Consider the following 10,919-nt stretch of genomic DNA (forward strand, 5'->3'; position numbering starts at 1 on the left):
CAAGATGGACCGAAACAACGTAGTCCCTTAACTTTCTAGTGTGGGGTCTGGTCAACATTTCAGCCACGATATTGTGACTCATCATCTGCATTACCTTGGGGTACACCTTCGTATTGCCGGAAGGAGGCAGAGTGTGGAGCACCAAGCCTGACTTGAAAGGAACGACTAGAGAGGAAGCTTTGGAGGAAGAGAGGGATATTTCCTCGATAGTCAAAAGAACGAAGCTGGGACAATATGTTATCTCCAGATTATGTCATAAGCCTTTTCCAGATCAAATAGGACAGCAACAATAGAGGTCTTCACAGTAAAAGCAGAACGAATGTAGACCTCGAGGTTCTCCACTCACCGTAGCACATCACTTGTGCTATGGCACTTGCGAAAACCAAATTGAGGAGAGGTGTGGTGAGGTGTTCCAAAAACCACATCAGACGAACATTTACCATACGCTCAAAGAGTTTGCAGACAACTCGTGAGGGTAATAGAACGGAAGTCCATATGGGATGTCCTGAGAGACCCCGGTTTCCGAATAGGAAGCATGATGGCATCGAGCCAGTCCTCAGGGACTGACAACGACTCCCAGACCTGGTTATACAGACTCGGTAAATATTAAGATGTACAAGGAGGGAGATGGTGAAGCATCTCAATGAATGTCATCCAAGCCCGCTGCCATAGAACCGCAGAGGGCCAGAGGAGACTGAAGTTCAAAGAGAAGGGATCGTTATAAGGAAGGTGGAGATGAGTGCGGAAATCTAAGGGATAAGATTCAAGAATAGGCTTACGAAGAAGGAAGGATTAAGGAAGATGAGAACCAGAAGCGTTGAAGACGGTGTCATGAAAGAGGAGTAAGACACGAGGAAGAGGTAAAGAGAGGAGAGGTCAGAGAGAGTAGCACGGAGGGTGAAAAGGTTCCAGTCAGCTTTGGCAAACTGCCACCTAGGGAAGAAGGGAGGGTGAAAAGAGGAAAAGGAAACAAGGATGGGGAAATGGTCACTATTATGGAAGTCATAAAGAATCCACCTCGTGAGATCTAAGAGATGACGAGCAGAGAGAATGATCAAGACGGGAAAGGGTGCAAGTTCGAGGGTGCAAGTTCGAGGGTGCAAGTTCGAGGGTGCAAGTTCGAGGGTGCAAGTTCGAGGGTGCAAGTTCGAGGGTGCAAGTTCGAGGGTGCAAGTTCGAGGGTGCAAGTTCGAGGGTGCAAGTTCGAGGGTGCAAGTTCGAGGGTGCAAGTTCGAGGGTGCAAGTTCGAGGGTGCAAGTTCGAGGGTGCAAGTTCGAGGGTGCAAGTTCGAGGGTGCAAGTTCGAGGGTGCAAGTTCGAGGGTGCAAGTTCGAGGGTGCAAGTTCGAGGGTGCAAGTTCGAGGGTGCAAGTTCGAGGGTGCAAGTTCGAGGGTGCAAGTTCGAGGGTGCAAGTTCGAGGGTGCAAGTTCGAGGGTGCAAGTTCGAGGGTGCAAGTTCGAGGGTGCAAGTTCGAGGGTGCAAGTTCGAGGGTGCAAGTTCGAGGGTGCAAGTTCGAGGGTGCAAGTTCGAGGGTGCAAGTTCGAGGGTGCAAGTTCGAGGGTGCAAGTTCGAGGGTGCAAGTTCGAGGGTGCAAGTTCGAGGGTGCAAGTTCGAGGGTGCAAGTTCGAGGGTGCAAGTTCGAGGGTGCAAGTTCGAGGGTGCAAGTTCGAGGGTGCAAGTTCGAGGGTGCAAGTTCGAGGGTGCAAGTTCGAGGGTGCAAGTTCGAGGGTGCAAGTTCGAGGGTGCAAGTTCGAGGGTGCAAGTTCGAGGGTGCAAGTTCGAGGGTGCAAGTTCGAGGGTGCAAGTTCGAGGGTGCAAGTTCGAGGGTGCAAGTTCGAGGGTGCAAGTTCGAGGGTGCAAGTTCTAGGGTGCAAGTTCTAGGGTGCAAGTTCTAGGGTGCAAGTTCTAGGGTGCAAGTTCTAGGGTGCACATGGGTGGGCTCATTGGAATTCAGAAGAGACAGAAGAAAAGAAGACGAACGGTTCAAGGCGGCGGCCCCGGGTGTTTGTCAGACGATCACCCCAGAGGCTATGTCGACAGTTGAAATCACCAAACAGGAGCACCGGCTCTTGCAAGGAGCTTTAGATCAGTAAGGGAAAGCGGGACTTTGGGGGTAGATAAATGGAACAAACTTTATACCATTTACTCTCAAAAAACACTGGCAGCAGAAAAATGGATAGGCGATAGACACAGTAGGGGGACGAAGGGTACATCAGTACAAATTAAGAATAACACAGTTATGGGCCCCAGCAAGAGCTGAGGAAGAGGGGGGGGGGGGGGGGGGGGGAGGGATAAAGGAATAACCACGAATGCGACAAGGACGAGCACCAAACATCGGCTCCTGGAGACACACAAAGTGGTGAAAACTGTAATCAGAAGTTGTAGTTCAAGTATGTTTGCATAAAATGCAAGAATATTCCATTGAATACATATCAAAAAGAGAAGACAGTAACAGAGAACAATGAAGAAACAAAGGTAAAGAAGAATATATTAAATAAGCTCAGGATCAATGTCTGCGAAAATCAGGGTTAGGGGGGGGCATGGGTAAGCTTAGTAAGGATGGAGGGAATGGAGCGGGAGGACAGACCAGAGACAGACAGACGGGGGTCCAGAGGAGGGGGAGACAACTAAGAGGGGCCGTCAAGGACAGGAGGAGGAAAAGGGGGGGGGCAGAATCCGGGGAGCGCACCTCATCAAGGGCAGCAACCGAATGCCTACTTAACCGCTGGGGAGGAGGAAGGCGAGGAACCAGGTTTACGTTTCTGACTCAAAGAGATGTGTTCCAGCAACAAAGTACTAGACGACAGACTGATCTCAGCAGGAGAAGAAGAACGGGAGTCAACAACTTGATTGCTGGGGAGGATGAAGAACATCAACTTTGACAGACAGGCGGCGCGTGGAGATCCGGGAAGAAGGACCAGGGGGAGAAGGAAAAAAAAAGACAGGAGACATGGCAGACATGGTAGGAAGGAGGAGAAATCTCCAGACGGAGAAACAGGAGGAAGACCTTCCATGACAGAACGTAAAGGAACAGGGGAGGAGGTGGTGGGCATGTCTGGGTCCAAGGCCTGGAAACAGTTGGGGAACTGAGGAAGTGCGAAGGACTAGGAGAGGTAGAACGCAACACCTGAGCATAAGATATGCCAGTGAAAGGATGGAGACTTCGCGTCTCACTTCATGAAAAGTCAGAAGATCCCGGTGATTCAAGTCAAGGACTGCTTCCTCAAGCTTTTAGTAGATACACGTGCGGAAGATGGTCGGGTGGGTCTCACCGCAATTGATGCAGAGAGCCTGAGAAGATGATCAATCTATTATAGTGGGTATCGTCCAAACACGGGGCATAGAGAAACAAGACTTTTGCATCTGAGGGCGCCGTGCCCGAACTTCCAGCACTTATTACAAAGGCTAGGAGAGGGGATGTACTCCTGAACAGAACACTTGGCACCAGCAAGAATGATAGAGGGCGGAAGGGACCTACTGTCGAAGGCAATTTTCACAACACGAAGGGGCTGACGGCGGCGACCACGAGGGGGTTGAGTGAACGTGTCCCCTTGGAGGACAGGATGACCTTTGTCTTCGAGACTATGCTTAATATCCTATTGGCAGTCTTAAGACCCTAACACCAGTTGCAACATAGTGTGGGGGGAGAACAGTGCCAACACTTGCATTTAACCGAGAGTTTTTGTTGACCCGAACAGGGATCTCCCCAATGCAGGACAATACGGCTAAGAGTAGCTGCATCTGGTGAAGGAGCAGCGACGACATGTACCTAAACCGGTTGGGTTAAAATTAACAGGCATGCACCGAATCAAGGTGTTTATGGAGTGAGAAATCGTCAGGTGGATTATAATCCAGAGGGAGGAGATCAAAGTGTTTAGCCCACGAAGCAGGACAAAAGGCTTGGTACGTATTAGTATGGGAAGGGATCGTGCGAGTGCGGCCCTGGCGTTGAGAAGACCCCCCAGAGAGAGTTATTAAAAGGTTCAGTAGTCACACACACAGCCACACCAGGAGACAAGGTGGTGACTGCTAGGGGCGTATGGCTCGACCCAACCACAGAGGAGGCAGGGGAGCCGGGGGAGTAATCAGGAGGGTCAAAAGTGGAGCTAGGTCTGGGCCTAATGTAGCGGGGGCTATATAGCCAGGTCTTCAAACACAGTCCAACTCGGGGGCTTGGTCGCCTACCCCACGAGATTGAGAAGTCATAAGAGGAACAGTATTCAGCAACATGGAAATGAGAATTAATACTTTAATTAACGAATGTGCTCCTGCTCCCACCACGGAGCCACTATTAGAGAATAGGACACCCAACAAGAGACATGTTGCCTGTCTTGCCGGAGTCCCCTAAGGGTGCGTCTTGAGTATACGCCTCACAATCGCCACGTTAAGAACCGTCAATCCATCGAGATCGGGTTCAGGGACGAAAAGTGGATTGACAATAAAAGCATCCCCTCACTAGAGACGCAGAATTGTAGTACCCAACAGGTAAGAGTATGCTTTCCCCAAGCATCAAAACAGAGGAAGTTCGAAAGAATAATAATCAAGATTGGCAAAAGGTCGGCAGGAAATGACAATTAGAAAGGAAAAGAAGGGGGGGGGGGGGAGAAAAATGAAACGAGGAACACAGTTCTGGCAAAATTGGTAAAGACAGCAGCAAGACCATAAGGCATCAAAAGGACAGACCCATGGAGCGTCACACCCCAGCAGCCGCCCACCAAGCCCACTCAAGACAACGGGCCAGAAAGGGGGGAGTAGTAGTATGGTTGTAGCAGTTTGGTAGTATGGTTGTTAAAATATGGGGCGTCATTTGGTACACAAGACCGATTCGACGAATCTAGTTTTCCACCTTAAAAGTTTAAAAATATATATATTGTTAGGCTAGGATGTATTCCCGTAGGTTGCATTAGTATGTTTATCCAGATTTTGCTTGATTTAGTTAAACCACAATTGATAGACAATTCCACCATATTGGATCCTTTAATTTTTGTTGTGGATAAGTTACGACATTTCAGGTGCTTTGAGTGACTAATTCCATTTAGGCCCTTTAAGTAGCAATTCAGTTTAATTAAGAATTTTAAAGTAAACTGCAGAAACCCTATTGCTCTTGCAAGGCACCTATTTATACCCACTCTTAATAAAAGAGCAAGTTAATTCTTCAGTGTGCGACAATTAAATAGCATATGAAGTCTAAACTATTTCAGGCTTGGTTATGCTCTAAACTTTATGATGCCTTTATGCTATTCTCATACAATACTGAGTAGGCTCTAACAGGTTTGAGTACCTGTTAGAGAGAGTAGGCTCTTGCAATTATTGGTAATGTCATCTGCAGTTTATTCATTCTTACAAACATTGTTGGCAGACAAATTAAAGCATATTTAAAGCCTTTCGCAGCCTAAATGGAATGAGGATTCCATCACTTACACTAATATAGACTACCAGGTCAACGTTATAAAATTTCAAATAGGGGATATAAATTAAGGAAAATTATCAAATTTTAACAAATTAAAAATAAATATACCAACAATTTTACTGTAACAATGTAGACAGTCAGTACTTTATCAATGAGTATGTAGCAATTTAATGAAATTACCAGAAAATTTTAACCTTCACTGTGACACAGACTGCTTTGCAATATCTTGCGACCTCCGTCTTCAATCTTTCAAGAACTTTTGCTTTATTATACAACTTTTTACCTTTGCTTGTTAAAGCATTAAAATCTTCCCTTGCTGTAACACAATATACTGACCAGCCACAAATTGCAGTGCATTGATGCTATGCTTCATTTACATTAACTATCCTGCCGGAATGTCAAGATTTAAAGCCGACTAATTAATATAAAAGCTTAGGTTTAATGTTAAAAAATCTGCACATACACCAGATGTTACTAAAATAATTTAACTTTGAAACTAGGTTATAATTTAACCTAGCAACTTACTTTAATACAAGTTTCACAGAGCTGAACAGTTTAAAAACATGGCTTGCTTGTAGACAACGTTGCCGACTGTGGACCCTAATCTCGCCAAGGGAACGTCTGTCCACAACCTTTCCAACTCTGCCTTCGTCTTGTTTGCTCCGTGTTCGTCAAGAGGAACACCCATACCATAGGTAACTCCAATCACCATTAGTAGTACACTGAAAAAAATATTACCTTTTGAAAGTTACAGCTCAAACTAATCTACGCACAAGTTATTCAGTTATTATGAATCCTATTAAACCCCCTGTGTACTTTACAGGTTTTATATAAAAATGTTAATTATTAACATTAATTATTATTTCAGGGCAACGCCCAAGTAGTTTGATGCTCCCTGGATACTAGCCTGGGAGATATTTAAAAGGAAAATTAGAAACTAGTGCAGACTACCGTCTGCATTTTCAGCCACATACTACCAATTATAAATGACGAAATTGCTTACACAGTAAAGGGTTTAGAATCTTCTTGGTATGGATACCATCACACAAATATAACAAATAACAGACATTGTAGCCAAATCAGCATGTAATAGATGTTGAATTAGACCTAGGTATCCCCATCTCTGCTGTCAAAACTATATTGTTCCAAAAACTCAGGTCTGATTGGAGAGAAATTACAGACTCCCAACGACCTGAAAGCACCAGTATAAAAACCTACGATTTGTTCAGATCCAAAGTCTGTTTATAGGCTGCACAAAACGTCCAGACTGACAGTGGTTACAAGGATCAGGTTAAGTTACCGTTACCTGTGGCAGGTGGCTACCTGGCGTCTCCTATGGTCCATACCGCTCAGGGTGTTACTAAAATGTTCAACCCGTGGTTGGCTAGCCGCTCCCTGCCACGTCCTTTCCGGGCGTGCAAAACGGTGCCGATTCCTAAGCCCGAAATCCCCTCACACTATTGCCCCATTACGATATCTTCCACGATAGTGCGGCCGTTTCATTAGATCGTAAAGAGCCGACTTTCTCAGGCTATCAGGATCGACGGGAGGTAGGCGGCGTTCATTCCTGTGGATGGATGAGCTGAAAACCTGGCGATCCTAGATGCTCTTCTGGCTGAGGCCCGATCGCTGAAACATCATGTGCACCTCGACCTGGAGAAGGCTTTCAACAGCGTCCCTCATGCGGCTATCGATCGGGCCATGGAGCGCAAGGAAATCACTAAGCCCTCACATTGGCATGCAGGAACATGACAAAGTTGACGCCCTTGCTAAGGCTGCAGTAAATAAAGACAGTATTGAACGGAATCTTGAGTTATCAAATAGTTCCTTTAAAAGTGGCATTAGACGAGAACTCCTGGATGGATTTGAAGTAGAACAGTGCAAACTGGAACTAGGTCCATTGTTCATCACAATGAAATGTGTGAAGTAAAACATGTGTATGGGGCAAGTAACAAAGTCAGTAGACTAACAGATGTTGTCACAGCTCGTATAAGACTTGGCTACAAGTATCTCTGGCAGTTCGGCTTGTATAGGGATCTAGATGAAGTGTAAAGTGTGTGGACAAAGACAGGGACACACACTCGAACACTATATCTTTGATTGTTGTAAAATTTAGCCTTTTAGAGATAAATCTAAGCTCACTCTGTATGATATGGCAACCTATCTTATTACACATGGATAAATTACCTGAAATCCTTGCACTGTACCCACATTTTGCTTCCAGTAGATGAACGACATATGAGATTCAGAAACAAGTAGTGTATTGTGAGGACTAATAATAAAAAGAAGCTCCCCTATGACTAATATCCCCATTGGCCAAACTATTATGTATTAGCGATAAGACCTACCATTAATGTATGATGACTTACTGTAAATATGCAGCTCTTGTAATAGCACTTTCTCTGTAACTAGCCGACATTGTATCTATAAGGTGTGAAGGATTGAAGAAATTGTTTTTGTAATAATCTAAGACGAGGTCTGATAAAGACCTTTTGTGCCCTCTGTAATGCTTTTGCGCTACCGCTCACAGGATGAGTATGGGGTGCACAATAAACTAGCCGCCTTCGGCGGCAACAATCAAATCAAACCCTAGAAATTATACTATGTCGGGCTAAGATGGCGCCTCGACAGTCATAACCAGCCAGAAGGAGAAATCTAGGGTAATCACCGTGACTAGGGAGACAAACTGAGATCCCTTGTCCGTTTATTTCCTTTTTGGCGATTGGCGAGGCAATTACCAATGCGACGAAACTGGGCCTGGGGCTTCGTCTGGGGAAGTAAAAGGTGTCAGTACTAGCGTTTGCAGATCTGGTCGTAGCAGCGGAGATGCCAGCCGGCCTTCAGGTATTGATGTTATTCGTGAGATGTTAAGTGGCGGTGGGTTGAGGGTCTACGCGGGAAACTACCGATCATTGACCCTACTGATTGATGGCAAATGCAAGAAATGGTATCTCGCTTCGCAAACTATGTTCCATGTCGAGGCCGCACCCATGGGCTATTGGTATCACTGACGAGTGCAAGTACCTTGGTATTCTCGGTACGGTGGCAGGGGCATCTCCTATGACTCATTGTGGAGGGTATTATCACGCAGGCCACCCTCAAACGGTATGAGGTTATTAGTGTTGAAGCACCACTTTTTTCCTATACTGAACCACCGTCTTATTCTGGGCGTGGTGTACAAAACTGAGCTAGCAAGCATCGACCAGAGGATGAGGCAAGCTATCCGTAGCCGGCTCCATTCACCGCACAACAATACAATACAATAATATGCAGGATACGATGCACATTAGGGCGAGCCTTTAAGTGGGGACAACTGAAGAGAAGTCGGTGAGAGGAAACGCTGAAGTTGTAAAGTGCCAGAGCTTGACCCAACTGCGTGTCTTAAGTCGATGCTGAAACAACCACAACTAGCTAGGCATCGAGTCGGATCAGAAAGGGCGGCAGTGGCGGTGCTTCTTCATTCTAGGTGGTGACAGGTGTCTTCTGGTGGCGTCTTTCTTGGGTCTTCTTTTTTCTGTGTCTTTCATCTATATTTCTTCGTGTTATCATTTGATGTTTATTTTTATTCTCGGCGTTGTCCTGGGGAAAAAGTTCGGTTGCCAGTATGGATTCATCGCATACCGAGAAGATTGCGTCGTTGTCCACTACGTACTTCACATTAGCTCCTAGATTACTCTACAAGTTCTTTTCATACCTCGTTATATATACGGCTGGTGAGCCGTCTGAATTCAGGAGATCCAAATGTATTTTTGTAACGTTAATATAATTCAGTTATTGCTGGAGAATCAATCATCGTGGTATCCTCCGAATCTGGGAGTGGTGGGTGTGCTTTAGTGTCAACAAAGGCAGTAGAGTCGTCATCAAAAGATAGGTGAAGGTATGCAGGAGTAACTGATATTTGTGCCGATGCAGGTGATGTAGTCGCCAGTATAACTGGAGTAATAGGTGGTTGGTCTGGAGTGGCAGTTTGCAGAAGTAATGTAGGAGCTGTAGCAGGTTGCAGAAGGTGGGCGTCAGCAGACAGATCTGGCAGTGCAGCTGGAGAGGTGATGTCAGAGGCCGTAGTAGTATTAGTAGCTGAAGACGTAGCTGTGGCAGTGCCTGAAGCACCGCCACCACCGCTGGTAGACCATAGCAGCGTATAGTATGTTTAAAATTCACGCGAATTCCTTGCAGTTCGTGCCAACCATCATTTCAGCCATGCAGACGAGTTCGAAGATGGTACTATGATCGATATTGGGGGACAACAACTGATGTGGTAAAAGGCTGGCTTGTTGATTGGCCAGAAAGGCTATGCATGGAGAGTGCCCGTGTTCTAAAATGGTTGGGGCTGACAATCGGGGACCGAGATCTGTTACTGAAAGCCCTGATCTGGACGTATTCCGTCTCTCGAATGTAGTCCAAGAGCACGCGAAGGGGTTAATAATTATCACCCACTGGACATGGGTGGTCTTACCCTTGTGCCCCGAATACCCACGAAACTAGGGCCAGTGCACCCTGGCTAAGGAGCCGTACGTTATCTTGGGGTACCACTTCCCCCTCTGGCTATTCTGGAGAGGGTGGGTGGCAGACCGAACCTGTGCGAGTGTGAGATTATCCATTGAAGTGGATTGCTGGCTGTCGTAGAGGGTGAACGTGTTCATTGCTCTCTCCGGCAGTTGGTGGTTGTTTGCGAAGTTTGGGCGCGTGCGTGCGTGTGTGTGTGTGTGTGTGTGTGTGTGTGTGTGTGTGCGTGCGTGCGTGTGTGTGCGTGCGTGCGTGTGTGTGCGTGCGTGCGCGCGCGCGCGCGCTGACGGAGTTCACGATGGGGGGATCCCCCTCCCGCCTGTACTGCGGGCTCAGTCTGTGGGCCTCGAATTTTCCGGCCGGGCTGGGTACCCAGAGAAAGCACTGGTGTGTGAGTTGCTTCATATCCCTGTGATAAACATTTATGGAGTCGAGCTGGTGATGGCACGTCGAGCGATAGTGAAGTTCACAGAGGAATTGACGTATCGCGACTTTCTCTGTCAATACGAGGGGCGGACATTAACCCTGCCGGAAGGTGCGGGCACTGTCACTCTCTGATCGGAGTGGTGCCCTCACGTACGTCAGTGTGCATGGGGTTCCATTAGAGTTTCCGGAGGGTCTGCTACAGCGGTACTTCGGCCGGTTTGGCGCAGTGGTTAGTGTGCGGGGGAACGTGGAGTCTTCCAGTCCACTTAATGGTGAGGACTAACATTCGCACCCTGGGGATGAGGCTCCGGGAAGATATTCCGTCCTCTGTGCGTCTAATGGGTTACAACGTTCGGGTGTTTTACGCCTGCCAACCTCGGACGTGCTATCGTTGTGGCCTCTTGGGCCATCAGGCTGCTGACTGTTCTGCGCCTTCCGTTGCACCCGTGACCCTCTTTAGTGAGGAGGATTTTCCGCTGCTTCCTGTGGAGGAGGATTCGGTGGATGTGGACGTCTCTTCAGCCGCGGATGTGCCCCCTGTGTCGCCTGTTGCACCGCCTGGTGCGCCCCCTGTTGTC

At 47.2% G+C, this 10,919-nt stretch overlaps 1 long non-coding RNA gene across 3 annotated transcripts in view; it reads right to left on the minus strand.

Annotated features, from left to right (window-relative positions):
* LOC123758526 (uncharacterized) overlaps positions 1-10,919 on the minus strand; it is a 211,427-nt gene that overhangs the window by 47,989 nt on the left and 152,519 nt on the right. For all 3 annotated transcript variants that reach the window (XR_011228060.1, XR_011228059.1, XR_011228058.1), the window contains exon 2: positions 5,935-6,131. This is a non-coding gene — a long non-coding RNA (uncharacterized lncRNA). The remainder of the gene's footprint in view (positions 1-5,934; positions 6,132-10,919) is intronic.

Source organism: Procambarus clarkii, chromosome 11 (genome assembly GCF_040958095.1).
Source record: "Procambarus clarkii isolate CNS0578487 chromosome 11, FALCON_Pclarkii_2.0, whole genome shotgun sequence".
Lineage (NCBI taxonomy): Eukaryota > Metazoa > Arthropoda > Malacostraca > Decapoda > Cambaridae > Procambarus > Procambarus clarkii.